Below are 26,376 nucleotides of genomic sequence, written 5' to 3'. Positions count from 1 at the left end.
ACGGCGGTGCACATGAACAGCGGCCTAACTCCCGCTCTCTCCGCCAGGATCGCCACAGGTGTTGTGACGTCACGCCGAAGAGCTGGGCGATCATCTCGCGCCGTCCGTGTGTGACGGCGGTGCACATTAACGGCAGCCTAACTCCCGCTCTCTCCGCCAGGCGCGCCACAGGTGTTGTGACGTCACGCCGAAGAGTTGGGGGACCATCTCGAGCTGTCCTTGTGCGACGGCTGTGCTCATGAACGGCGGCCTAACTCCCGCTCTCTCCTCCAGGAGCGCCACAGGTGTTGTGACGTCACGCCGAATAGCTGGGCGACCAACTCGTGCCGTCCGTGTGCGACGGCGGTGCACATGAACGGCGGCCTGACTGGACTGGATTGGACTGGACAGGACTGGACTGGATTAGATTGGATTGCATAACCGATGCATCGCCACAAGTCTAACCACAAGCACCACCACCAGCTACACAACCAGCTGAACCATGGCGTAGGTACGGATATTGCTTTCGCCCAAGCTAAGCCACAGCGAATTTTTATATTGCTGATCAAGCAAACAGCCAATGTTCTGTAAGCTCCTGTGCTTGAAGAGGAAGGTGGCGGTGGTGTAAACTTTATTGGCCATGAATAATTACAGGTGGGGGGCAGAACCCCCCTCATGGCCTGCGGGAGGGGCCCACACAGCGGGTTCCTCCCTTAAAAATGGTAGGCCAGACCACTGAAGGCCAGCCTGTTAGAGTCACTGGTGATGGTGACTCGTTGGTCTTGGAGTGCTGAACTGGAAATCAGCTGTTCCACAGTAAGTGAGTACCACCTCTGGGGGAGGGGGGGAGGGGGGGGGCGGGTAAGAAGAACAGGTGAGCAGTACATGCAGAAAGTCGCCTGGTTTGCCGCATACTCGACAGGAGGAGGAGAATAGGTCAGGGAAACGTCCGTGCATGACTATCAGGTATGGGAGTGTGCGAGTTTGGAGCCTGCGGCAGAAAGTTTCTTGCGCGGTTGATAGCGAAGGGTGAGGAGGTGCGTATGTCTGTCTGTTGGAGCGACAGTGCTGTAGGATGCCACTGAAATTTAACAGACACTCACATTCGATGGAGGAGGTGGTGTGCTCTCCCGTACGGAGGGTAAGATCTCGGGCGAGGGCATGCGCCTCCTCGTTTCCGTATAGTCCGGCATGTGCTGGCGCCCAGATGAGCGTTATGGTTCTGGAGGGATTCCAACGTCGGAGTATGGTGCTGGCTTGCCGAGAGATACGACCAGTGCTGTAATTTAGGATTGCTGTTTGCGAATCAGGTATAGTTTTGGTGGCGGCTGAAGAAGAGATGGCTAGAGCGATCGCTGTTTCCTCAGCCATGATTATGGATGAGGTAAGAATGGTTCCTGCCGTGATGGGGTGGCTGTCACTCCGAACAGCCACTATGGCTGCCTGTGCGTCTGATGCGTTGAGCGAGGCATCAGTATATGCCACATTGGGATCGTCTCCGTAACATCTGTGTAGTGATAAGGCCCGGGCCTCCCTGCGCATTTGATCGCGCTCCGGGTGGATGTGTTTAGGAAGGGGGTATCTGAACTGCAGCTTTTATGTAAGTGGGGATTGTGTCAGTGCCGGGTATAATGCCGACAGGCGATATGCGAAGAGACTGCAGTAGAACTCGTCCTGCAGCGGGGCATTTGAGTCTGGCTAGTTGTGCCGTTTTGGTGGGCTCACAGAGTTCCTCGAAAGTGTTATGTATTCCTAGTCGAAGAAGGAGATCTATGGAAGTGCATGGGAGAAGGCGTAAAGCTGTGCGCGTACTGCTCCCAATGAGGCCGTCAAAGCGTTCTCTATATTTCGCTAAGAGAGGGAGATACGGTAGTGCGTATGTTATTCTACTGGTGATGTAACCATCTAACAAGGCTAGGCGACGGCAGAGAGATGCATGTATACTGCGTAGTGGCTTGGCAAACATTTTATTTGGGGAAACATGAGATAAATGAAATGTTTGATGATTTCTTCTTAAACTTCGTTATTTAACCGCATGCTCTCAGCGATGATATAATGCATAGACAGATAAGCATGCTTAAAGATAACCGATTGACATCCGCATTCTATCAAAGATTCATGGAAGTTGCTAAGACGTTCCTGAGATTGGAATAAAAGACAAAATGATTAACTCTAAATGAACAACACTGTTGTAAATACATAGAGCGCAGGGTGAAAATGCTGTGGAAAATGTAATGCGAAAAGCTAAGAGCATGCGACGGATTTGCCAGTTGACTCCGGCTTATAAAAGGTAGTTTATAAAATAGAGTTTTTTTTTTGTACCTATGATCAACTTTCATCTTTGTTCGACAAGTTGCACTTTAAAGCAAGGAGGAGCTTACGGTGAACGACACTATATTCGCAGTCTCCACTTTATTGGTATCGACATTACACAGAAGACGCACCATCTGGCTGTCCACGTAAAAACTGAAGCACGTGATGCACTGTGTCTACTGCTAAAATGACATGAATTAATAAGAACATGCAACGGTGAGCGGTGAACGTTAATGACTCGAAGCTGCAAAAGTCTGTAAAAAATTATGCACAAAAATGCCGGATGTCCGCCGCACAATAAACATAATAGCTCGAACTTGTCCTCAAAGAGTGGATAATTATTTCTGTGACGAAACATGTGCCACCATTAGGCATCGATATTCACATGCACGTATTTATGAAGAATTCACTGCTCGTGTCCGGACATGTGCTCTTTGAGGCTATCAGTGCTTGAACCCACGAATGTACATAGAGTACAGTTAAAGACCTCTGCACTGATATGCGTACGAATGCGACGGTCTAAGTTGCCTTTCTGATTCGCCCAATAAGGGCACACTTCACATTTGTAGGGTTTTTCTCCTGTGTGCGTACGCTTGTGCTTATTTAGCGTGTCCGTTCTATCTGTTGCAAAAAAGGCACTGCTCGCACTAGTGTGGTTTTTCATCAGTGTGGGAGTTCATGTGTCTTTTAAGATTGGAGGGCGTAGAAAACACCGTTGAGCACAGGGAGCATATAAATTCCTCTTCTGGTTCGTGCAATTCTAGGTGTCTCAAAGCCTCGGCTAAGTTCGCAGAAGTGTGTGGGCAGAAGTTGCATCTCAACGGCAGTCCTCTTATGTCAGCGTTCTCATACCAGACAGGATTTTCGTCACTCATACCCAGTGGAGGACCCAAGTCCCAATTTGTATGGGCCGCATTTCCGAGCTCAGAGGTCGACAGCGTTGGTAGAGGAGAATTCTTAGGAAGGTCGTCCCAATTTGTATGGGCCGCATTTCCGAGCTCAGAGGTCGACGGCGATGGTAGAAGAGAATTCTTAGGAAGGTCGTCCCAATTTGTATGGGCCGCATTTCCGAGCTCAGAGGTCGACGGCGATGGTAGAAGATAATTCATAGGAAGGTCGTTCCAATTTGTATGGGCCGCATTTCCGAGCTCAGAGGTCGACGGCGATGGTAGAAGAGAATTCATAGGAAGGTCGTTCCAATTTATATGGGCCGCATTTCCGAGCTCAGAGGTCGACGGCGATGGTAGAAGAGAATTTATAGGAAGGTCGTCCCAATTTGTATGGGCCGCATTTCCGAGCCCAGAGGTCGACGGCGATGGTAGAAGAGAATTCATGGGAAGGTACTCGGGACTGGATACTGCCTCTGAAATCAAAGTTGATAACAGTGTACGTTAGGGAAAGTCGGATATTTTCGTACCTTCTCGTTCGGCAACGTTTTCGTGCAATTCAAGAATGCCATTTTATTCGGCTCATTGCACTGAAACAAACTGATGCTAACGAACACACGGCAAACGTGCATTCTGAGAAAATGCACCACGCCGGCGAGTAACGAAACAATTAGCAGAATTTTCAAGCGAGGACTTTGAATCTTAAGTCGCATTGTGCGGACAGCCATTGATCCAATTTGTGTTGCCTGGCTAGCAAATGCACTTCGCTAACATTCGGAAGTGGCCAGCCTTTTTCGACCGGTTGTGCGTAAAGCAAACAGCATATCGTTGTGGGGTCAGATGTTTGCGAACTCTGTGTAACTTTAGGCTTTATATATGCCCATCACTGCGTTGTCCAGTTATGGGCATATATGCGGCGAGCTATTGAAAGAGAAATGATAAGTGTAACGCTAAGAGACCGGGAGCGGGCAGAGTGGGTGAGGGAACAAACCCGGGTTAATGACATCCTCGTCGAAATCAAGAAGAAGAAGTGGGCTTGGGCAGGGCATGTAATGTGAAGGCAAGATAACCGCTGGTCCTTAAGGGTAACAGAGTGGCTTCCAAGAGAAGGCAAGAGTAGCAGTGCGCGGCAAAAAGTTAGGTGGGCGGACGAGATTAAGAAGTTTCCGGGGATACGGTGGGCGCAGTTGGCAAAGGACAGGGTCAATTGGGCAGACATGGGAGAGACCTTTGCCCTCCAGTGGGTGTAGTCAGGCTGATGATGACGATGGTCATTACAACGCCCTCACCCTATTTTCTGGCTACTCTTTAAATGTAGACCGTAAACTGGTTGCATCGTTTCGAAGTACATGTTTCGTTTTGTTTGATGAAGCTCATGTCCCGACGCGACTCAGGTTATGAGGGACGCCGTAGTGGAGGTCTACAGATAAGTTCGATCGCCTGGGTCTTATTAACGTGAGCTGACATCTCGCAGCCCTACGGTCTGTAGCATTCCGCCTCCATCGAAATGCGACTAACACTGCCGTGCTTGAAGTCCCAGCCGACCACTTTAACTACTGTGCAAACACGGCGGTGCACTTATAAGGAAAGCACTTGCACTTCACTCTAATTACACACCTCATAAAACAGGTTGCCACTTTCCAAATCAGTATCGTACCTGAGCAGATCAATATGTCTAAAGGCTTCAGACAAAACTAAGTGACGTCTGAAATTTGTATGAAATAAGACGAACATACAAGCAATGCAAAAAAAATTGGCAGGCAAGCCCCCCCCCCCCCCATAAAAGTGATGTGCGCCCACTCACAATGGAGTCACAGGCCGAAAATACACTGCACGAGTGAATGTATAAACCACAGAAATTATCACCACTCACGCAAGAAGAAGTAAAGAAGGAAGCGTACACAATGAATACGCGTGAGTTCTAAACTGTGTGTCAAGTTTATTTTTGTGTTAACCAGTGAATGGTATACCACCTAAAGGGCAAGCATATTTTTTCTGCGTAAACAGGTTAGTTGCAGTTAAAGTATTTGCACAACATCATCCAAAGAAAAAAGTGCTCTCAAGTTTGCGTTTTGTCTACAATTGCAGTCCTCAGCTTTGTGAACATGTGTGTCAACGAACGACGGAAGCGCGACTGGTTGTACTTAACTGGGTGGAAGTACTATCAGCGTCAAACGAAATGCGAAAAAAAACAACTGAAACGCGAGCACAAAAAATCAAGCATATTAGAGGCTGGAGGTGAAATACAGTGGTGGGCTATTAACATTCCAGAAGAGCGGTCTTTTCGGCTTCAATGGCAAAATCAACTGCTCATGTATTTTGCCTCCCTAGTATAATATCCTGGAGTTGTGCTGCTCGCGTTTCAATTGGCTTGTTCGCGTTTCAATTGACGCTGATAGTACATACTCGATCTCTAATTAGTTTTCGCTAAACTACGATATGCCAATAAAATATATATTATCTATGACCGCAATTTCCAGTTAGGTTATAAATATTCTTGAGAGTCTTATATAAAGCATTGAAGGCACCGCACAAAAGCACATCCAACAGTGCGGAATTCAAAGATAATATTTTGTGCAACATCAGAGATCAGTATCCACGGCGGAGAATGTTGAGTGGGGCAAGGAACCCACTACAGACCCCTGAAAAACGAAAAGAAAAGACGGTGCAACTTTCGAAATTGCCACCACAAAAAGAGTTGCTAAGCTCGATGTTTCTGTAAATATACTACTAAACACTGCTAAAAATTAAGCTACTAAAAAAACTCCGCATACACGTATGAACTCCGTATACACGTAGTTCGGTTGCTTACAAGAAAGCGCTAACGCACGACTTCTGCGGCCACAACTTTGTCCGCCAGCCACGAACGAGCGAGAGAAAATGCGCTAGTCTTCCGTCATCCTTCGGTCGTCAGAATTTCGCAGAACACGGTTACTAATGTTTCTTTGTTTTTTCGCCTTACTGATTTACTGGTGTACTGTTGTAACATCTCTTTGTGCTCTAGGTTTTCTCGAGTACTGCACTGTGTGTGTCGCTCTGTTTTGCACAATTGTGAATGATTTGTAATATATTTCAATCGTGTCTCTACTGTAAAAAGTGATGTCCAGTGAACCTTTGTATGAGTGTGAGCAATCTCCAGGCTGCAAATGGTGCACGCGACCTCCCCTCGCCACTCCTCCTCACCATGTGTCACTTCGTCGAGATCAGATTCCGACTGAAAGTCCATGACACTTCCTGTCAGGACATATGTGGGTAGCTGTGCCGGTCGGATGGCAGCTGGTTAAGTACACCACCCGTGCGTACGATGAAAATCTGCGATGACCTTTTTTCTGCAGCTTACGCCACGTGAACACCTGCAGAGAATGAAAATAGAATATTTTAAAAAAGTGAATTTTTGCGAAGTACACTTGGCGCGAAATGTTTACGTGTCACACGAGTGGCCGAAAAACATTTTCTCGCGTTGCGTGCGAGACAGCGTGCAAAGCACCTGGTCGTGCTCCCGTGGGACAACCCCAACCGTAGCAGAGAAGCTGTCGTACTTTTGATCGTGTGTGGATAGGCTGCAAATGAAGAACGTCCTAGTTTAAAGGGAAAGCCCTCGTCTTTGTAGAGAAATTAGAAGCGTGCATTTAGAAACTCCGAGATAGTGACGCTTCTTTGAAAGCAGCTACGCGGGCCTCGAGTACGCTAGCCGGGAACGCACCCCACCCAACCGATGCAAACGCCATTAGTCTCTCACATGTACCCTGCACATTCTCCAGTCTCTCAAGGTTGCGCAAGTGGTGAATCGCAGCATAGAACTATTTTCAGAGAACGAAAATGAGCCTTGTGATGAATACAGCAACAGAAATAAGCAAGAAATAGTCAAGCCCTCCCATCGAGGATACCCACCCGCTACGCTGGAGCTGATCCGAGTCTCTGCCTGCCATTACTGCTCTCTTTGAAAGACCTGATAAGTTTCAGCATTTGTTTAGAGCCAGATTTTTTTTGCGCATTTGCTACAGTGGTCGTTTTCACACAGAGATCAACTTTGGGCAGGTCATACACTGCCCACTCCGAGGCACCCCCGCAAAGAACTCCTGTTCGGGTGTCTTAATCCATAAGCATTAATAAAATTCATGTCTCGTCTCGTTGTATATACTTCCTAGTGACCTTGTCTCGGAAAAGCAGTACTTTCATAAAGGCATTAAGGATTCGACAACGAGAGATAAAAATAACTAGCAGGAGCTTATAATAGCTCCTCTCGAGTACATTTCATAAAATTGCCAGGGTCGTTTCGGACCATGCCCCAACTAAGTCAGTCACTTCGTCTTGATCTGAAATCAGATGTAATAACTCGATTCCATTCCGACAACTGATATGATGCATTTTTGTTGAACGGTGCACAAAACTTTCAATCTAATTTCAGAATTGGAAATTAAAATGAAATGCATTTTCTTTGTTGCAGACATTAATGCCGGTAGGATGCATTGTTAATAAGCTCAGGGGGAACAAGTTAATTTTCTTCAGAGTGCTTCACCACATTATGTTCCCTACCATGCGCTGAGCCACATTATTGGCTTGCAAGGACTATACTTTGTCTTCGGTTATTTTTGGAGCTAACAATAGGGTTGGAAATACAGTGCCTCCAAGGATCAACCATCATTCCTTCAGGAACAGGCGCCCAAATTTTTAGCTGGCGTGCGCGAGCGGCGACTTTTCTGTTCGTCAGCGCCATATGACGGAGCGAAGTTGGAAATAGGATGAGGCTAAGCGCATGCTCACAAAGCCCGCTCAGCTGGAGCCGTCGTCTGCTAGGCTCGTGTTTCGACGAGCAGGCAGCGTGAGTAGGCCAATGGTTTTGCTCGCATTTTACGTTCCGAAGAACAGCGTTGTAGCAACCAAGCGAGGAAATAAAACTGAAAGATATGCCGAATACGCCCAATCATGCGATAAGCCGGATAACATGGGCCGTTATCATTATGAATGGAGAACATCGGTCATTATCGTTATGAAAGGGTTATCACTAGCTCAGGCAACAATCTGAAAGTCTTCTTCTTTGGTTTTTCTGCTGAGGTAGCGAGGAGCATCTTCGATCCGACCTTCGTCCCAGTAGGCACGTATGATTCTGCCAACTGAAGCCCCAGCCACTCCAGTTTCTTCAGCATCTCCTTCTGCAATGAGCCGCCGAATGACATCCCTATAATTCGGAGTCTTGTCGCTTGACATACACGGAGTGGCATCATGATACCTGTTCCGAACTGCTGCCAGCCCGGCTGCAGATCAGCTTCACTTCAGTTTCACAGCGGCCTTTTAGTTTCGTCGCCACGCTGAAGCATAAAGCACGCAGAGTGTTGATAAGCGTCCTTCGTGCAGATGAAAAAAAGCTTTCGCGTCAGCAAGTAACGCATGAACGATCCATGTTCTCCGGCTTATCGCATGATTGGGAGTGTTCGGCCTATCTTTCAGTTTTATTTCCTCGCTTGGTTGCTAAAACGCTGTTCTTCGGAACGTTAAATGCGAGCGAAATCATTCGCCTACTCACGCTGCCTGCTCGCCGAAACGCGATAATAAGGGGTGACGTCCTTAAGAAGGAATAGCCTGGCAGACGACGGGCCCAGCCGAGCGTGCTTTGTGAGCGTGCGCTTAGCCTCATCCTGTTTCCAACTTCGCCCCGTCATATGGCGCTGACGCACAGAAAAGTCGCCGCTCGCGCAGGCCAGTTAAAGATTTGGGCGCCTGTACCAATGGCAAAGAAACGATAATCTGGACTCATGTCTCGCAGAAATATGGTAAGCGGTGGAGAGGCGAAGTGTTGCGTTATTTCCTTTGTAGTCACAGAGTTCGCACTCTCAGATTTACGATGGCACCCCTGGAAGAATTAAATGTCATCATACACTGAAAACTCCCGTCATACTGAGACATACCTACTCAAAAATACGAGCAGGTGATTCGATAGACACGAGCTCGCCCCGCCTGATCCGCTGCAAGGCACTGAATGGAACTGTACTGGAACAGTGTGTGCACCACTCCGTGGATTATCTTGCGTAGGGGATTACCTGGACGCAAAAAAAATTGCTGAAAATAATCAGACAGGGCATCAAAAAATCTCGATAGCAACATACTGTGAAGTGATATATTTAATCGTCGTGTGCACATTGAAAGGAGTAGAGGCGGAAGATGTAGGGCACTTAAAGCATCAGGGAGGATTTCAGCTTGCAGAAAGATTCATCCTGGTCGTATAAAAGATAAGCTTGCGCAGAATCAAAGGTAGCTTATTTTTTATGTTACAGTGCGACGATACCCGTTGACCGACTGAAGAACCTATCCTGAGCGGCATAATTTTGACGAATGATTGGAGGCTTGAAATACAGATGAGATGAAGAAACTTTTACCCTCGCAGAAATGTACCCGGCACGACGCCATAACCTGTGCGCGTGGGCGACTCTGCGAAGTTTGTTCCAGGCAGAAGGGGCATCTGTGTGGAGGTGAATTTTGTTTGTGTCGCAGAGGTGCTGATCAAGAAATACTTTTATAGCTGTTGTTCATCGCCAGTGCTGATTATGTGCTTCGGTCAACACAGGGGAATACGTTCTTGTATTTACTGTTGTCTTACATTTCTTTAAATTTTTTTATCTTGGTTTAGTCAGTTTGTCTATCGTACAGCAACGTCACGTTTTTGTTTGAGTTTTATATTGTTGGCACGTGCTGAATTTCGTGGCGCATGCTTATCGATTGAGAAGTGTTTTTCGACCAAGCTTCAGTTTCTAGGCGCTCTTGTCCTTTCCGTTCTTTCTTTGTTTTGCGTGTTTTCTGTGCGCAGTCTTTAGATGCATCGCCAGTTACAATCTCTGGTTCGCAGAAAGCACAGTAATGGAGTTTAGGGCTCAGTTGAATCCGAGTCTCTTGAGGCGTCTGGGAACAGTCCTGGCCCAGCGTTCTATCAGCGAGCCAGCTTCAGACCTCAGGGTAGTCGTCGTCTTCTTTCACCACCGAAACGGAGCGTGGCTGCCACGCTAAGCTAGAGATAATTTGATATCAGTCACTGCCCATATTCCTGATATTCGAGGCCAATAGGCTGGGTTGCCTGATAATCAGAAGGGTAGTTCGAAGCAATTGAATTCTTGCAATTGTCTTAAAAACTTTTGCCCATAAAGCAACCCAAGGCGGCAACGATTGCGTGAACAGGCGGAGATCGCCGGGACAATTGCGACAAGTGTGAAACTACGCATTTCATTTCCCAAATAACGATTTCATTTCAGATCGTGCAAACTTAGTTAGTTAGTTATATGGGGTTTTATGGCGCATAAGCAACTATGGCTATCATGCGCCAAACACAAGGTTAGATGATGTTATGTCAAGTATACAGAGGTTACATTATAATAGATTTAAAACATTGGCTTTCTTTAGAAACTTACAAACAAGTGAAAACTCGACAAGTGTTTGCTCGCCTAAAAGCAATGCGGGATGAAATGGAATGTGTTCATTGTAAAATACCGTAAAAAATTTTTCTGAGTTCTTCGAGACGCGAACAAGAAATTAAAATGTGATTTACTGTGAGCTCCTCACCACACATTTCACACAGAGGTTTGTCTTTTTTTGTTAATAAGAAGTTATGGGTGATGTGTGTGTGACCTATGCGTAAACGACCTAAAATTACTTCGATAAAACGCTCTCTATGGCGGCATGATTTCAATTTTAATATGGGCTTTGTGGTATGCAGCTTGTTGTGTCCTTCATTCTCCCAAGAAGCTTGCCACTTGGCTCTTCGTCTGCTATGCACTAACTTCATATAATCTCTAGGAGGCAAATTCACATGTTTTATTTCAATGGTTCTGGTTTGTGCAGCACACATGTCGGCTCTCTCATTGTCCCTAATGCCAATGTGACTGGGAACCCAGCTGAATTTTATAACATGTTTTTGTGTTGTGACCTTTACTATATTGTGTATGATGCTTCCAATCAGTGGCTCCGTGGCATTTTTGGAGTTTAATGCTGCAAGGACACTCAGTGAATCTGTATCAATGATGCTGTTTTTGATGTTTTCAGTTGTTATTTTCTGTACCGCAACACTAATGGCATAACACTCCGCGGTGAAAACTGTAGCACATGAGGGCAGGCGTACTGCATTTTCATTTTTTCCTTGTATGAGTTTTTGACCCATCAGTATAAAAGGCAGTATAATTTCTGTATTTTTGTTGTAGTTCTAGATATTCTTGTATTATATGGTCGTGTGGTGTACAGGTTTTCCTGAGGCATCTAAGTGTGACGCCACACACTGTGGGGAGAGTGTACCATGGTGGTAGCGCTTCGTGTCTTCGGGCAATATTTTTGATTTCGTTTAGTATGTTCAGATTTGACATTTTTCTTCGAAGCGCAACAGCAACGGCTTAATAGCATGGGGCTTGTTGTTGAAGAGTATTCGGGATGGGCATTTCGTGACAATTGGGTAACAGAAATGTTTGGGCTGAGAAAGGATTTTGAGGATGTATGTACAAGTTAGTGTAGTTCTTTGATCTTCTAAGGAAGGTTCATTAGTTTCCGCATACAGACTTCCTATTGGTGAAGTTCTGTAAGCACCGGAAGACAACCTTAAACCAAGATTGTGGACAGGATCCAGTCGTTTTATGTAGGACGGTCTTGCTGAGCCATATACTATGGACCCATAGTCTAACTTAGAGCGAACCAGATAACGATATATATGTAACAGGGAAGCTCTATCAGACCCCCAGCGTTTTCTTGATAGTATTTTCAGCACATTGAGGGCCTGGGAAGCTTTTTTCTTTAAGCTGTTTATGGTTTATGGTTTATGGGGTTTAACGTCCCAAAGCGACTAAGGCTATGAGAGACGCCGTAGTGGAGGGCTCCGGAAATTTCGACCACCTGGGGTTCTTTAACGTGCACTGACATCGCACAGTACACGGGCGTCTAGAATTTCTCCTCCAAAGATATCCCAGCCGCCGCGGCCGGGATCGAACCCGCGTCTTTTAGGTCAGCAGCCGAGCACCATAACCACTGAGCCACCGCGGCGGCCTTTTTTTAAGCTGTTTATATGTGGCAAGAAAGTGAGCTTTTTATTGAAAGTTACCCATAGGCATTTATGCTCTTGCTTGACAGGTAGTGGAGTTTGGTTTAAATATAGTGTTGGGTCGGCCTGTAGGCCTCGTCTCAAAGAGAACAGAACCGCTACTGTTTTCTGAGGGGAAAATATAAATCCGTTTCTATCTGCCCAGGTAGCCAGTTTGTTTATTGTTATTTGTATTTGCCGCTCACAGGTAGGTATGCTAGAAGACGTGCATGCTATTTCGAGGTCGTCTACGAAAACTGAGTACATTATGGATTTTGGGATTACTTTTCCTATGGAGTTCATTTTGATGACAAATAAGGTCGTGCTGAAAATGCACCCTTGGGGAACACCAGTTTCTTGGATAAAAGTCTTGGAGAAGGTTGCGCCTAGGCGGACTGTGAACGTTCGATTGGTCAGGAAGTCACTCAAACAGCTCAGCATCCTGCCGCGGATACCTAGGTCCGCTAGGTCACGGAGGATACCGAACCTCCACGTGGTATCGTAAGCCTTCTCCAGGTCGAAGAAGACCCCGATACAGTGTTGGTTGTGGATGAACGCTTCCCGGACTGTGTTCTCAAAGCGTACAAGGTGATCGGTTGTGGAACATGTCTTTTTAAAACCGCACTGGTGTATATCTAAAAGTTGCTGGGACTGAAGTATGAAGGTTAGTCTGATGTTTAGAATGCTTTCGAATGATTTTGCTATGCAGCTAGTGAGTGCTATTGGCCTGTAACTGGTAGGACTAGTTTGTGGTTTCCCTGGTTTTAGGAAGGGTACATGATTGCTTCCTTCCATGCTTGGGGGATTTCTCCACTCATCCATATTTTATTGAAATATTTTAGGAGAGCCTCTATGGCAGTCGCAGAGAGGTGAGGAAGCATGGCATAATGTATATTGTCTGGGCCTGGTGCTGTCTTTTTACCGGATGTTAGTACTGTGTTTAGTTCCTGCATTGTAATAAGCTGATTGTAGTCTTCACGTATGCATGTTCCAAAGGGCAGGTTTCGTTTTTCTACTATTGTTTTGTGCTTTTGAAATGTGTGTGTGAAGTTGGATGAGCTTGAAACTGTGGAAAAATGCTCACCCAATATTTTGGCCTGCTCTTCTAATGTTGTTTGAGTACCGGGTGTTGTTAGCATTGCAAATGTGAATGGAGTAAAATTTCCTGTGAATTTCCGCACCTGCTCCCACATTTTCTTTGATGATATTGAGCTGTTTATGGAGGATATGTACTGTTGCCATGATACCCTTTCTGCGTTGCGTCTAATGTATCGTGCTTTTGCTCTGGCCCTTTTGAAGATGAGCAAGTTTCTTGCAGTGGGATATCTGCGAAGGTTGCCCCAAGCCTTGCTTTGCTGCTTTTTAGCCAATGAGCATTAATTTGACCACCAAACTGTGTTTTTCGTGCAATTTCAAACGTTTGTGGGATGGCGTCTATTGCTGCAGATATTAAGCATGTGACAAATTTTTCATTTAGTTCTTCTATAGTAAGGGTTTCGGCATATTCTTTTTCTAGTGTGGCCTTCGTTCTGAAAAGTGCCCCATCGGCGAGGTGAATTTTCCATCGCCGTGGCTTCGTAGGGAGGATGAACGTAGCTGATGTTAGTTTTAAAACCGTAGGTAAGTGGTCACTTCCCAGGGTGTCATCTAAAACATCCCAAATAAAATCATTAAAAACAGATGGTGATGCAAATGCTAAATCGAGGGAGGTCATTTTTCCAGAGCTGGGGCAGCAGTACGTAGCTTTTCCCGTATTCATTAAACATATGTTATTCGAAAGAATAAAATCCTCAATGAGCTGACCCCTGGAATCAGTATGCTCACTTCCCCAGAATGAGGAGTGTGCGTTGAAATCCCCTATTATTACATATGGCTCTGGCAACTGTTCCAGAAATTCTTCTAGGTCATGCATGGCTATTGTGTTGTGTGGTGGTATATACACAGAGCATATTGTTACTGTTTTATGGCTAATGATGTTTACTGCGACCGCTTCTAAGTTCGTCTTTAATGATACCTCTCTTTCAGGGACATCGCTTTGCGTAATCATAGCGACGCCTCCTGAGAGTCGGCTAGCTTGTACTCGGTCTTTCCGGAAAATATTATATTTTTTTAAGATGTTTGTGTGCTGTGGCCCAAGGTTCGTTCATTGCAGGCACACAGCTGTAGGTGCCATTGATTTGAGCATATCGGTTATGTCTGTGTATTTTCTGTGTAGACCTCTACAGTTCCATTGTATTAGATACGCCATTGTGATAAGTTGGGGATTGGGGAAAGTTACTTATTCTCAGGAGCAGTGATTCGTGGTTTCCCTTTTTTCTCTAGGGAGTCTCGCCGCCGCTGCAGCGGTGGCGAACCAGGAGTTGTATCCATCGCCACTTTCATGGCGCGGGATTTCCGCGGAGAATCCGCGGATGCGTGTGTTTTAGATATCAGTGGACTTTCGCTGACATCCATCTCCTCCACGGTGGACGTGGAGGATGCTTCTTGTTTGCGATGGCCCGTGGCCTTCGCATTCGTCTTTTTTGTTGGCACCACTGAACCATGCTCTGCTCCAGGGGCAGAGTCTCTTGGGCCAGCAGTTGCCTTCTTAGAGGGGTGGGGCGACAGGTCCAGTTCAGCAGAGCTGTTCTGGGTGTCTGTCGCCGAGGGTTGCCGCTGCTGAAAGTGGGGCCTGAGGGCCTCCGTCGAGGATCGCCTGGTCTTCCCGCGAAATTTTCAGCCCTGTGGACTGTGTCACCGACTTCTGTGGTGGGGACTTGGTTGTCGACCCCAGGTCCTTCGGATCGACCTGTGTGCCGACATAAGCAGAAGGCGGCGACGGTCCCCGCGTCACCGCTTCAGAGTATGTCCCTTTCTGTTGGAAAGAGACGTGTTTTTTTGCTTGGTAGGACAGGTTTTCTGTGGTCTTCAAAGTTATGATTTGTTTTTCGGTTTTCCAGACAGGACACGACCTGGAGTACGCCCCATGTGCGCCATTGCAGTTGATGCATTTTGGTGTGCGTTCGCATCTTTCCTCTGTATGTGCGTCTTCTGCGCATGTGACACAAGTTGGTTTACCGCGACAAGCCATCATGCTGTGTCCAAAGCGCTGGCACTTGAAACATCGTCTCGGGTTCGGTATGCATGGGCGGACTTTACAATGGAGGTATGCGGCGTGGATGGAGTCAGGCAGAGTTGAGGTATTGAAGGTTAAGACAATGTGTTTGGTCTTGATTTCAACATTGTTTCTCCTGATGGTTATTCGTCTGGCTGCTATAACTCCTTGTTCAGATAGTTCTTCTTCCATTTCCGCATCGGTACTCTGTAGGAGTTCATATTCAGATATGACGCCCTTTGAGTGGTTCAGGGTGCGGTGCGGGGTTACCTGTACACTTGTTTGTCCAAGATTCTGTAACGCCATCAGTTTGGTGCTCTGTTCTTTTGCGTTTATTTCTACAAGGAGATCTCCGGTTCGCTGCTTTTTTGCTTTTTAGTCTTTGCCTACACACCTTTTTAGGGTGTTGGCGATCACAAATGCAGACAAGTTTGCTACAGGTTCATCTGTATTTGAGTGAACCATGAAAAACTTTGGAAACGTTTCTGGTTTCTGTGGCATCAATTTTTTCGCATCGGTGCGACCCCTTTTTGGGGGCCGATCAAATTTTTTTGCAAATTTTTCCATACGGCATGTACTGGCTAAGGGTTCCTCATACTTTGTCGCCTCTGATTCACCCTTGTACACAGAGGAAGGTCCCGGGACTCCCCGCCTGGTGGACAGACGAGGAGCCCATCGGCCGAGGATTGACCACTTCCTCTACCGCCACCGTTCAAGGTTTCTTCCCTCCACCTTTCAACCTATCGCCACGGTACGGATGACAGCTTCGGTATGGGGGCTAAGGGTCCGTGGTGGCGCCAAGCACCAACACCTCGTTACAGAAGGTGTCCTTGTGGGAGATCGTGCAAACGTCGACTGATGTGTGCTCTAACATTACATTGGCGTACAGAGCCTAAGCGATGTTTCTCACCGCCATAAAGTCAGTACGTTTTAGACATCATGCACGCGCGGCCGCGATGCTTCTGCAGTCCGTCAGCCCCTCATCAAACATCCCCAACGCATCTCGCCATTGACCTGAAAATGACGGCGTCCATTGGCAGCACAAGAATCTCGACTATGGTTGTCCTGCCAATATAACCGTAGCACATGCCATACGCCTAGTAGCAGAAAGATTCGGTTGCCGATAACGTTTTACAGCACGCATCCGGTACCTGTGCCTGCTCCGATCACGGCGGCATAGTCGATAGTGGCATGCTTCACCACTGTGGGCGTGTTGGGGTAGATAATCAGCCAGAAAAATCGAAAGCGACTCTCTAGCTTAAGGATTTCGTGGTAATTACCAAATGCGCATTTTCTGACGAAACAATGTCTTCAATAACTATTGAAGCCCTGCATAAAGTGCTAAGAAAAAATAATTAAATTCCCACCACTGCTGCTGTGATATCACAGCAACTCCAGTACGGCGGTAGAATTACAACCACGTGAAAAAAGAACATCTCTGAAAACGGTGACGCGAAGATGGCAACAACAAAAAAAAGCACGAGAGGGATTTTTTAAACATAGAATAACAATGTCTTCAAAGGAGTACCTCGAGAGGCCTGCCATAATGACACGCTCTCCAGCCAGACAACTCTTCAGACGCATGAGCTATTATCTTCTGCAATGGGGAATCAAGAGGCATGAATTTCCAAGAAGCCGAGGTGGCTTCCACCGCTTTATGCAGACTTTCGCAGCAGGGGATATTGAAAGGAAATCGTAACTGCGGATGCAATTTCACCGCAGAGCAGTACGAAACAACTTCAATGCATTCGGATGCAAGTGTAACGCAAACAAGCCGAAGCAAGCGAGCTCTGAAGAGCTGAGGTACTCACACTCGGTCTCCTTGTGCTTTGGTCCTTGTTGTTTGATTTCACCTGGTCGTTCAACGTGAAACACGGGCTTCACGACGTGTCAAAACTGCGCGAGTGCTTAATGGCTAGAGTCCGGCTAGCACGGCTGCAAAAGCGAACCTGTTCGACTGCGCCACCCTCCTGGCACTGCAAATGACCACGCCCACGCTGCTTTGCATTTCATGTGACGCCACCAAGTGGGATCCACGTGAACCCATAATCAAGGAAGCGTGTAGGCCAACCTTGATAGCACTTTCTCTGGAGATCACTATAAGGCCCATCTCTAAAAATGCAGCAGACCAATTGGTTCAGAGCTCTGAGATTAGTTGCATGTCATGTGGTTAGCAAAGTTAGCTTCCATGCTGATACCTCGATTCCGTTCAAAAAGCAGTTGCCAGCAGCACTAGCATTGGAACTAAAGGTGAAGTGCAACTTCAAATTTGGTGGCCAAAGGGCGACGCTGTAACTTCGCTGAACGAAAAAGCCTGATGCCTTGCACTTTTTACAAAAAAAAAACAAAAACAAAATCATTTAAGATAAAATGCTTTTGTTAGGATAAGTCAAGTGTTTTATAAAATCGATATTTTTATGTCTGGAATATTATAGAAAACAGATTGCCGGGCCCTGTTAAACAACGGGCTGTATGCTGATAGCCTGAATGTGCCGGTCTTCTTTTCATAGCTGCGGTATTTTATCGCTATATCATGTGTAGGGGTCGGCACAAGTGCAGATTAGTTCCTTTCGTTGATAAAATGCGCTCCTTGCATCCGCCGCGGTGGCTCAGCGGTTATGGTGCTCGGCTGCTGACCCAAAAGACGCGGGTTCGATCCCGGCCGCGGCGGGTAGAATTTCTTTGGAGGAGAAATTCTAGAGGCCCGTGTACTGTGCGATGTCAGTGCACGCTAAAGAACCCCAGGTGGTCGAAATTTCCGGAGCCCTCCACTACGGCGTCTCTCATAGCCTTAGTCGCTTTGGGACGTTAAACCCCATAAACCAACCAACCATTCTTTCGTCCAACAAAGATATTCTTTCAGTGCAGTGCTAAGCACGATACTTAAAAAAAAAAGCTGCGTTCAATACCAACACTTGACGCTTGAGGAATAGAATTGTGACGTAGATATTATATTTAAAAGCGCAATCGATTTCTGATGGAGCTACAAGAAAGCGTATCATGGATTCTTCTAAGCATTATTGAAGTCACCAATATTAACACCTCTACGAATACCATTACCGAAGTTAGGACTCTTCTCTGTAAGAACCTGAATGCGTAATAGTAAACTGGAAGCTGTTTATAATGCTTTTTGTTTGTTACTGTCATAATTTAGTCTGTTGCCTCTCCCTTTCCCGGCGCTACCTGGTACAAACTCCATACACTTTGGAAAGCCAGTTATTTCCCAAGCACTCTCAGAGACGTTCAAAGCTGAACATTCTGAAATTAGAAGCTAGAAGCAAAGCAGGAAAAATATAAGGGATTCTAGATTTTATTGCAGTGAAGGAACCTTAATAATCTGTATTTTTATGTTACCTTTTCTTAACGGTATTAGAATGCGCTCAAACCACTGTTCCGGAAGAATAATGCGATGCGGCCGGGCTAAAAGCGAAGCCGATAAATAGAGCGTCTGTACAGGAGCAGTCGAGCAGGTTGATGTGTTGAATTTCATGACAGCGCATTTTCCTAATATTGAGACTAAACTATTGCCTCGTCGGATCGATGACCTTGGCGATATAATAAGCAAGTGGAAGTTTCACTAGCGCCTCTTAAGAACGGCTTGTTGGAACCGCATGCTTCTCCAAACGGCAGGTATGCGTCAGCTATGGCACTTGACGATACCGCCGATGATGACCCCTTTGAACCGTGCGTAGAAGAGTGCGTGAACTTTATCGTGCTCATAAGTGAAACACCACATGTTCTGTATGCTCCTGAGCATTACGGTGGAAGTCTGATTTCTATTGGCAACGAACGCATCTCGAAATAGGGGTGAAGAGGTATTCTTTCTACCACAATGCTGGGCTTGTCTCCTCGTTCCTTCTGTCACAGGGGGCGCAGAAGGGAAATGTATGCATCGTCTATCTACCAGAACACGAACGCAGGGAGACAGCCTTCGCATCGTCTCTTCATAGATGTACTCCATAGCTTTTTTTTAGTGTGCTACCTCTTTTACGAGCGATGCCGGCCAGAAATCTGGCTTAGAGCCACCTCGAAAGGTGCGACACAGTTTGCTCTGAGGATCCGTCATCATTAAAATATAGGATACACTCAAAATGTATTTTGTAAACCAATAGTCCAAGCTTCCATTTTTGGCAAGCGATAGGTAATACAGATGAAAAAAATTAGCAAAACGATAGTATCGAAGCTACATGCGTCTTGGACACTGCCTATGACTGCGTGTGCGTCATTTCCTCTGGGTACACAATATACTAGCGCCGTTTGTTATGCCCGGCCTTCTCTCGCCGCTGTCTGTTTCCCGCAGCAACTTGGCCATGTTGCTGTCCCGCGTAAAAATGTTCCCATTTATCGCCGGATGCGTTTAACTTTTGCGAATGGTGTCAGAAAGGCCCTGTCAATAGGCTTTTGCTGGAAAGGGTGGTTCGACATGCACTCTGAATTGCTTGTTGGTGTAGCTTTAGTAGCTGTCATTTCAGAATTCCTGTACCTCTTAGTAAAGATAGGCCAAATGTGTGAACGCTAGCGTCTGGATTGCCGTCCAGTCTTTGCGTGTATTGGTGATTCTAAAAATGCTCCCATCTAAATGGAAGCGCATTGAAAATTCTTGTATTCCGATAGCCCATGCGTTGCACATAACGTGCGACGCATAACCACTCCTTCCTTGCCCTGTAATCAGTCTGGCCTTAAAGCGGTTTGCTATACTGCGCGAGAACCAGCAAAGTGCTGTGCTTGATTTCTCCGCAAGCCTATAGCGGCGAAACTGCGATATCTCCTAACCATAAACTTACCAACGAGTGCCTAAGCATGAATGATTCGTCGCATCGCCGACCATCGTCTCTCAGCCGGAGTGGTGCAGAATCCTTTGATAAAAGCTATTATCTCATTATCAGGAAGTAAGGAACATGATGTGATGGGTGAAGGAACCCGTAGTATTCCCTTGTTTCCTCCGAACGCCATGTAGAACTCACACACCCGGGCTTTTCCGTAAAGATGGGGCTGAGATACTCAGCAAAACCTGAAAATACCACGGGTCAAGTGGAAGATGTAAAAATACCCGGAAAGCTTTGAATTACCGGAAAGTCCAGGGTTTGATTGATTTATTTTCATTTCAAACAATCGTTACAGAGGAATGACTGCTCTAATATCTGAATCCCAAACAAAAGGTAGTTGAGATCCATGCAATTAAGTTCTTGCAATACTGAATCGCAGCTATAACAAATATCATTTATAAACATATCGATGAATAAGGCTTACGCATTACAACAGTAGTAGTTGTAAGTGGTTTTGTTAAACATGGTAAATGGCAGGTAAAAGATTGTTGCACGCCTCGGCATCTGCCATCGCTGCTGGAAGCACCTGAGCTGGAACAGCGGAAATAAAGGATAGGAGGCAGTGTGTAGAAGTGAAATGAAAGAGTTGAGGGGATAGTAGAAAGGGCAAGGGGAGAGGTACACTGGCAATAAATCTATTTACATATTAACAAATTACATATATACAGGTCGCACGCACGTGAAGGTCTTGCAGAGCATAGTAGAAACACGCGCACGACACAAAGCAAAAAACCACTGGAGTGGGGGCGTCCAGCTGTTCATCGCCCAAGGTAGCACAGCGGAGCGTTCGGTCACTGCACGTAGCTACCTGGCGAATAGACAATTGAAATATTGTTTTGCAAGTACACACCTCTGTAGACGGTAAAGGTATACACTTAAAAACAACAAACAAGAACAAAATGGCATTCAGAACACAACAGTGTGAACTTAGAGAAAAAAAAACACATCTTTCTGGTTTATAATGATGTTGCATTGGTCTCTGTGTAGGAATATGTGGAAAAATACTGGCAGTGCGCGAAAGTAGATTCCTAATACTCCTTTCCATTCAGCTAATTTAGTACGCTCATTTAAATGATGAGGCACGTGACAAACGTCAGTAGCTGCACAGTCAATGCTCCTTTCACGCACCACTGTTGCAACATGGGCTAGTTAAGGCTGCCACTGTTTAAACCACAGAAATAAGCATCTACAGTCTTTGTCAAAAATATACAGCGCAAACGGTTTGATTCCAAGCCGTGTGGCGAGGCTCTTTCGCAATACGGATAGGCCTAAGGTTTATATCGTTGAGGACTTAAATTCCTCCTGCCTTCATGAGATTAGGTTCCCTGAGAATGAAAGAGGAGCCGCGCTGAAGAGCTCAGAAGCAGACCCCTTGGACTATATACCTTTTACACAGACTGTACATGCTTATTCATGTGCTCCGCAATCTGTGCACTGCACAGCAGCGTTTCATTTGTTGCTCTTACCAGTCTGCAATTCTTTGTTTTGTTTGTCCAGGTAGCCAGGTGCAAAATGTGTGCAGAAGTTAGGTTCCAAACAAAGGCATTGGCTGCGAGCCCGCGGAATAGACGTGCCATGATTTTAAATGCACAATTTGCGATACCTATATATATCTGCGTTATCTGATTATAAAAAATAGGACATCGGTTGACAATTTTCAGGAATCCGTGTTTGCTTCCCGCGTACTTGTTGAGTATTTTTTTATCTCCCTTCCTTTTCTAGATTAGATTCGCCTCAGCACGCAGTGCACCTGACGCAATCGTGAATGATACGCATTAATGCATGCAGCAGTATGGAAAAAGGTGGCAATACTCAACGATCTTCAAGTTTTCAGCATTCTATAAAGAGTTTTCCATAAATTACGCCGGTCTGGCAAGAAAGATATTTAGCGCTGCGATATAGTTAGGATTTCTTGTTCGTATTAAATAGCTGTCATTTGTTCGTCTTATTTCATCGAAAAATCATACCAGGTTCGGCGGCGGCTGAAAGATGCATGTCGACTCCGTAGCGGCTGGCCAAACGTTTTATTCGGTTCAACATGAGGTGTCTGAAATGTTTGTTGATTTGACCTCAAACTTCTTTGGCTTACCGCATGCGCTACCCGATGATATTTATTTATTTATTTATTTATTCAAATACCATAAGGGCCCACTGGGGGCATTACATAGGGGGGGACAAATCAGAGCACAATTTTCAAAGGCAAAAAAGCACACAACGTAAAAACTGTTACAAAAGAACACAACGTAAAAACTGTTACAAAAAATGCACAAATAACAAAGAAAGAGAACCTACTAGTTGCAAGTAAGTGATATAAAAGCAAATCTGGTTACTGAACGCGCTGGGATTCCAGATATGTTAGCAATTCCGATTTAAATAATGAAAACTGGGTTATGGTAGCGATACTGGAGGGCAACTCATTCCATTCTTTTATTGACAAGGTTAAAGGCGAATTCTTGTACTTTTCTGTACGAGCGAAGATGGGGTTAACTTTGTAGATATGATCGGTGCGGCGTGAAGTATGAGGTGGCGGTAAGATGTGCGACCGGGCAAATGATGTACTTCTGTGAAAGAGAGTGTGAAAAAAAGATAATCTGGCAAATTTTCCGCGCATTGCGAGGGGCGGCATGGTGAGCTCTTGCTTCAAAGATGAAACGCTCTGAAATCTCGAGTACGATGATAAGATGAATCGCGCGGCTTTATTCTGGACGGCTTCAAGCATATTGGTGAGGGTGGTTTGGTAGGGATGCCAAATGATTGACGCATACTCCAGTGGAGGGCGAACAAAAGAATTGAATGCTTGAAGCTTGGTGTCCCTGTCGGCAAGATATAGGCGCCGCTTCAGAAAGCCAAGTTTTCTTTGTGCTTTAGATGTAATATTTTCGATGTGGTCTGTCCATGTTAAGCTAGAATTTAGCAGAATGCCGAGGTATTTAACCGATGAAGCCGAGTCTACTATGCTGTCATTTATTAGGTAAGTGTTTGGTTGCGATTTTGAAACAGATGTGAATTTCAAATGTTTAGTCTTTTCTCTATTTATTTGCATCTGCCATTTTCCGCACCACTCTGTTAGCTTGTTCAGGTCAGATTGCAAAGCTATGACGTCGTTAGGATTAGATATGTCTCTGTAAATTACACAGTCCTCGGCAAAAAGGCGAACTGTCGAATTGATATTTAGTGCTATATCGTTAATACATATTAAAAATAAAAGCGGTCCTATTACTGAGCCTTGAGGGACGCCAGACTTTACAAGGGTTAGGCTGGAAATATTGTCATTTAATTTAACCGCTTGAGAACGATTTGTTAAAAATTGTTCAAGCCATCGAGTTGTATTGCCGTCGAGTTCGATGCTGCGTATTTTCAGTGTTAGTCGTTTATGAGGTACACTGTCGAAGGCTTTTGAAAAATCAATAAAAATACCATCTATCCCCGCAGGGAGGCGTCTGCAGCATGCAGACGTTGGTGAGTGGCGACACCACGGGGTTAACCCGAGCATCCGCAGGGACATCCCCGCAGGGGGATGATGGTGAACAATGCGTCACCACGGACCCGAGCTTCCGCGCTTAGCCGTGCGTGGCATCGCCGTGTCCGGGGAAAAGGGGATCCTGGTGGTTGAGCCGATGCCGAGCGTTTGGACCCTTAAGGCCCCTCGGCGGAGGCAACACACCACTTTGGCCCCAGCTTCCTGTAGACGGCACCTCCGGCCTGACCCGACCGGGGGAAATCGGCAGTCGCCTTTTCCTGTCCTCCCCTCTATCTTTCACTTTCCTCTCTCTTTCTTACAACTCTCCTGTCTCCTCCTATTTTCTTTGTTTTTTCCTCTTTTTCCTGGCGGCGAGGGTTAACCGTGTGTGACCAACTATCCCGAGTTGAGTCATATTAGGTTATAGTTAAGGTGTACAGCTGGCGTGGGCAGGGCTCGTTTGCGAGTTCCTGTCGCGTCCCCTCATTGGGCTCCATGGTGGGTGGCTGGCACCATGGCCGAACAACACATATTTTTCATGGCTCCCCCTTTTTCCAAACCAGATCGCCCTCACAAAAGAGGGCGGAACGAAGCAACCGCAGAGTTTTTCCAAAAACCAAAATCATTTCCAAAGTTCCACGTTCTTCATTGTGAAGAAACGGAAAAAACCGCAAGAATGATGTCCCCTTTCTTAGTGTCAAAAAGTCTAACTGATGCCTTGGGTCCCGGGTACAAAGTCTCTAAAATGCCTAGTGGTGACCTGCTCCTTGAACTCAGAGACATTGCCCAATATACAAAACTTTCCAACCTAGTATCCATCGGGGAAATCCCTGTATCAATAACAGCACACCGATCTCTCAACACCGTCCGTGGTGTGATATCTGAATCAGATTTCATTGACTTGACCGAGGAAGAAATGCTTGATGGCCTCAGAGAACAGAATGTTGTAAGTGTATATCGAATCAAAATAAGGAAAGACAACAAAGAGATACCTACAAAGCACTTAGTACTGACTTTCAACTCGAGCACACTCCCAGAATCCATAGAAGCAGGCTACCTCAAAATAAATGTCAGGCATTATATCCCAAATCCACGCCGGTGTTTCAAATGTCAGAGGTACGGTCATGGATCTCAAAGCTGCCGTGGCCGCGAAACTTGCGCTAAATGTGCCTCAAAAGAACACGCTTCCGACAACTGTCAAGGAGCAGCACTTCGCTGCGCAAAATGTGAAGGCGATCATCCCGCCTATTCAAGGTCGTGTCCCTCGTGGAAAAATGAGAAAGAAATCGTTACAATGAAAACCAAACAGAACATCACATTTAAGGAAGCGCGAAGACTCTTTTACGCAAAGAACAGCTTAAACTTTTCCACAAAAACAAACTTTGCTGATGTGGTGCGCAGGGGCGGCACACCACACAGCACTCCGGCATCTGCCCAGGCCACTTCCACCGAGGCTATGGCAGAGCCATCTGCGCCCCAGGCAGAGACAGCGAATGCTGCTCTGCCATCCCCAAAGCAGGGAGCGCCGGCTCACGGGTCGGCACCCAGCAGGACTTCCCCCCGTCGGGGGAGGCCTGACACTAACACATCCGCGGCTTCCCCGCGGTCCACCAGCACCTTTAGTGAGGTGATGGAGGTAACTCCCGATCCGCCCGCTTTGCAGCGGCAGAACCGCTCTCTTGAGCGAAGAATAGACAGGACCCCAATAACGGGCCCAGAAAAGAAGTAAATCCCTTCAATCCTCACTCAAAAATATAAACATGACTTTCCTACTTCAATGGAACTGTAGAGGATTGCTCAGGAATTACAATGATATCACACATTTTCTTGGCTCAATGTTTCCTGTAGCTTTATGTCTTCAGGAAACCAACCTCGGTCCACAACATACGAATATCCTGACACATTATCAAACATTCCGACGTGATCGCGAGCATGCTAACAGACTCTCAGGAGGCGTCGCAATCGTCACTCAGAGCGGCGTCCCTGCTAAAAAAATCAATCTTAACACAAAACTGGAAGCGGTTGCGGTTAGCGTCGTGAGCTACAAAACCATAACTATATGTTCTCTATATCTTCCCCCGCACATGACATTAACAATACAAGATTTAGAAGGCTTGATAAATGAACTACCGGAGCCATTCCTGGTAGTTGGCGATTTTAATGCTCACTCACCGTTCTGGGGAAGCGAACGCTGTGACTCGAGGGGCCAAATAATCGAAGATTTTATCCTCTCAAATAATATCTGTCTTTTAAATACGGGAAAAGCCACATATTGCTGTCCAAGCTCAGCAAAAATGAGCTCTCTCAATTTAGCTTTCGCATCACCATTACTTTTTAACGATTTTAAATGGGATGTTTTAAATGACCCCATGGGCAGCGATCACTTACCTACCGTCATCAGGCTCTCATCGTCCACTCCAATCATCCCCACAAGGCCACGGCGCTGGAAAATTCAGCTCGCCGACTGGTCACTTTTTACAAAAAGTGCCACTCTGGAAAAGGAATTTAGTGACGACCTTAGCACAGATGAAATTAATGAGAAGTTTACTGAATGCATAATATCGGCCGCAACACTCGCTATACCACAAACAACAGGACTTGCACAAAAGAAACACAAAGTGTGGTGGACAAAAGAATGCACATTAGCAAAAAAACAACAAAACAAATACGTTCCAGCAATACTTTGATTTGAGCTAGTTGGTTGTAGCATGACATGTTTACGCAAAAGGCGTACTGGCGCTAAAAAACGAAGACAACACACACAACAGGAC

This window comes from Amblyomma mixtum, chromosome 3 (assembly GCF_055824585.1).
Source record: "Amblyomma mixtum isolate Tamu chromosome 3, ASM5582458v1, whole genome shotgun sequence".
NCBI lineage: Eukaryota > Metazoa > Arthropoda > Arachnida > Ixodida > Ixodidae > Amblyomma > Amblyomma mixtum.
The sequence above is the reverse complement of the archived record's forward strand: the minus strand, read 5'-3'. Positions refer to the sequence as shown.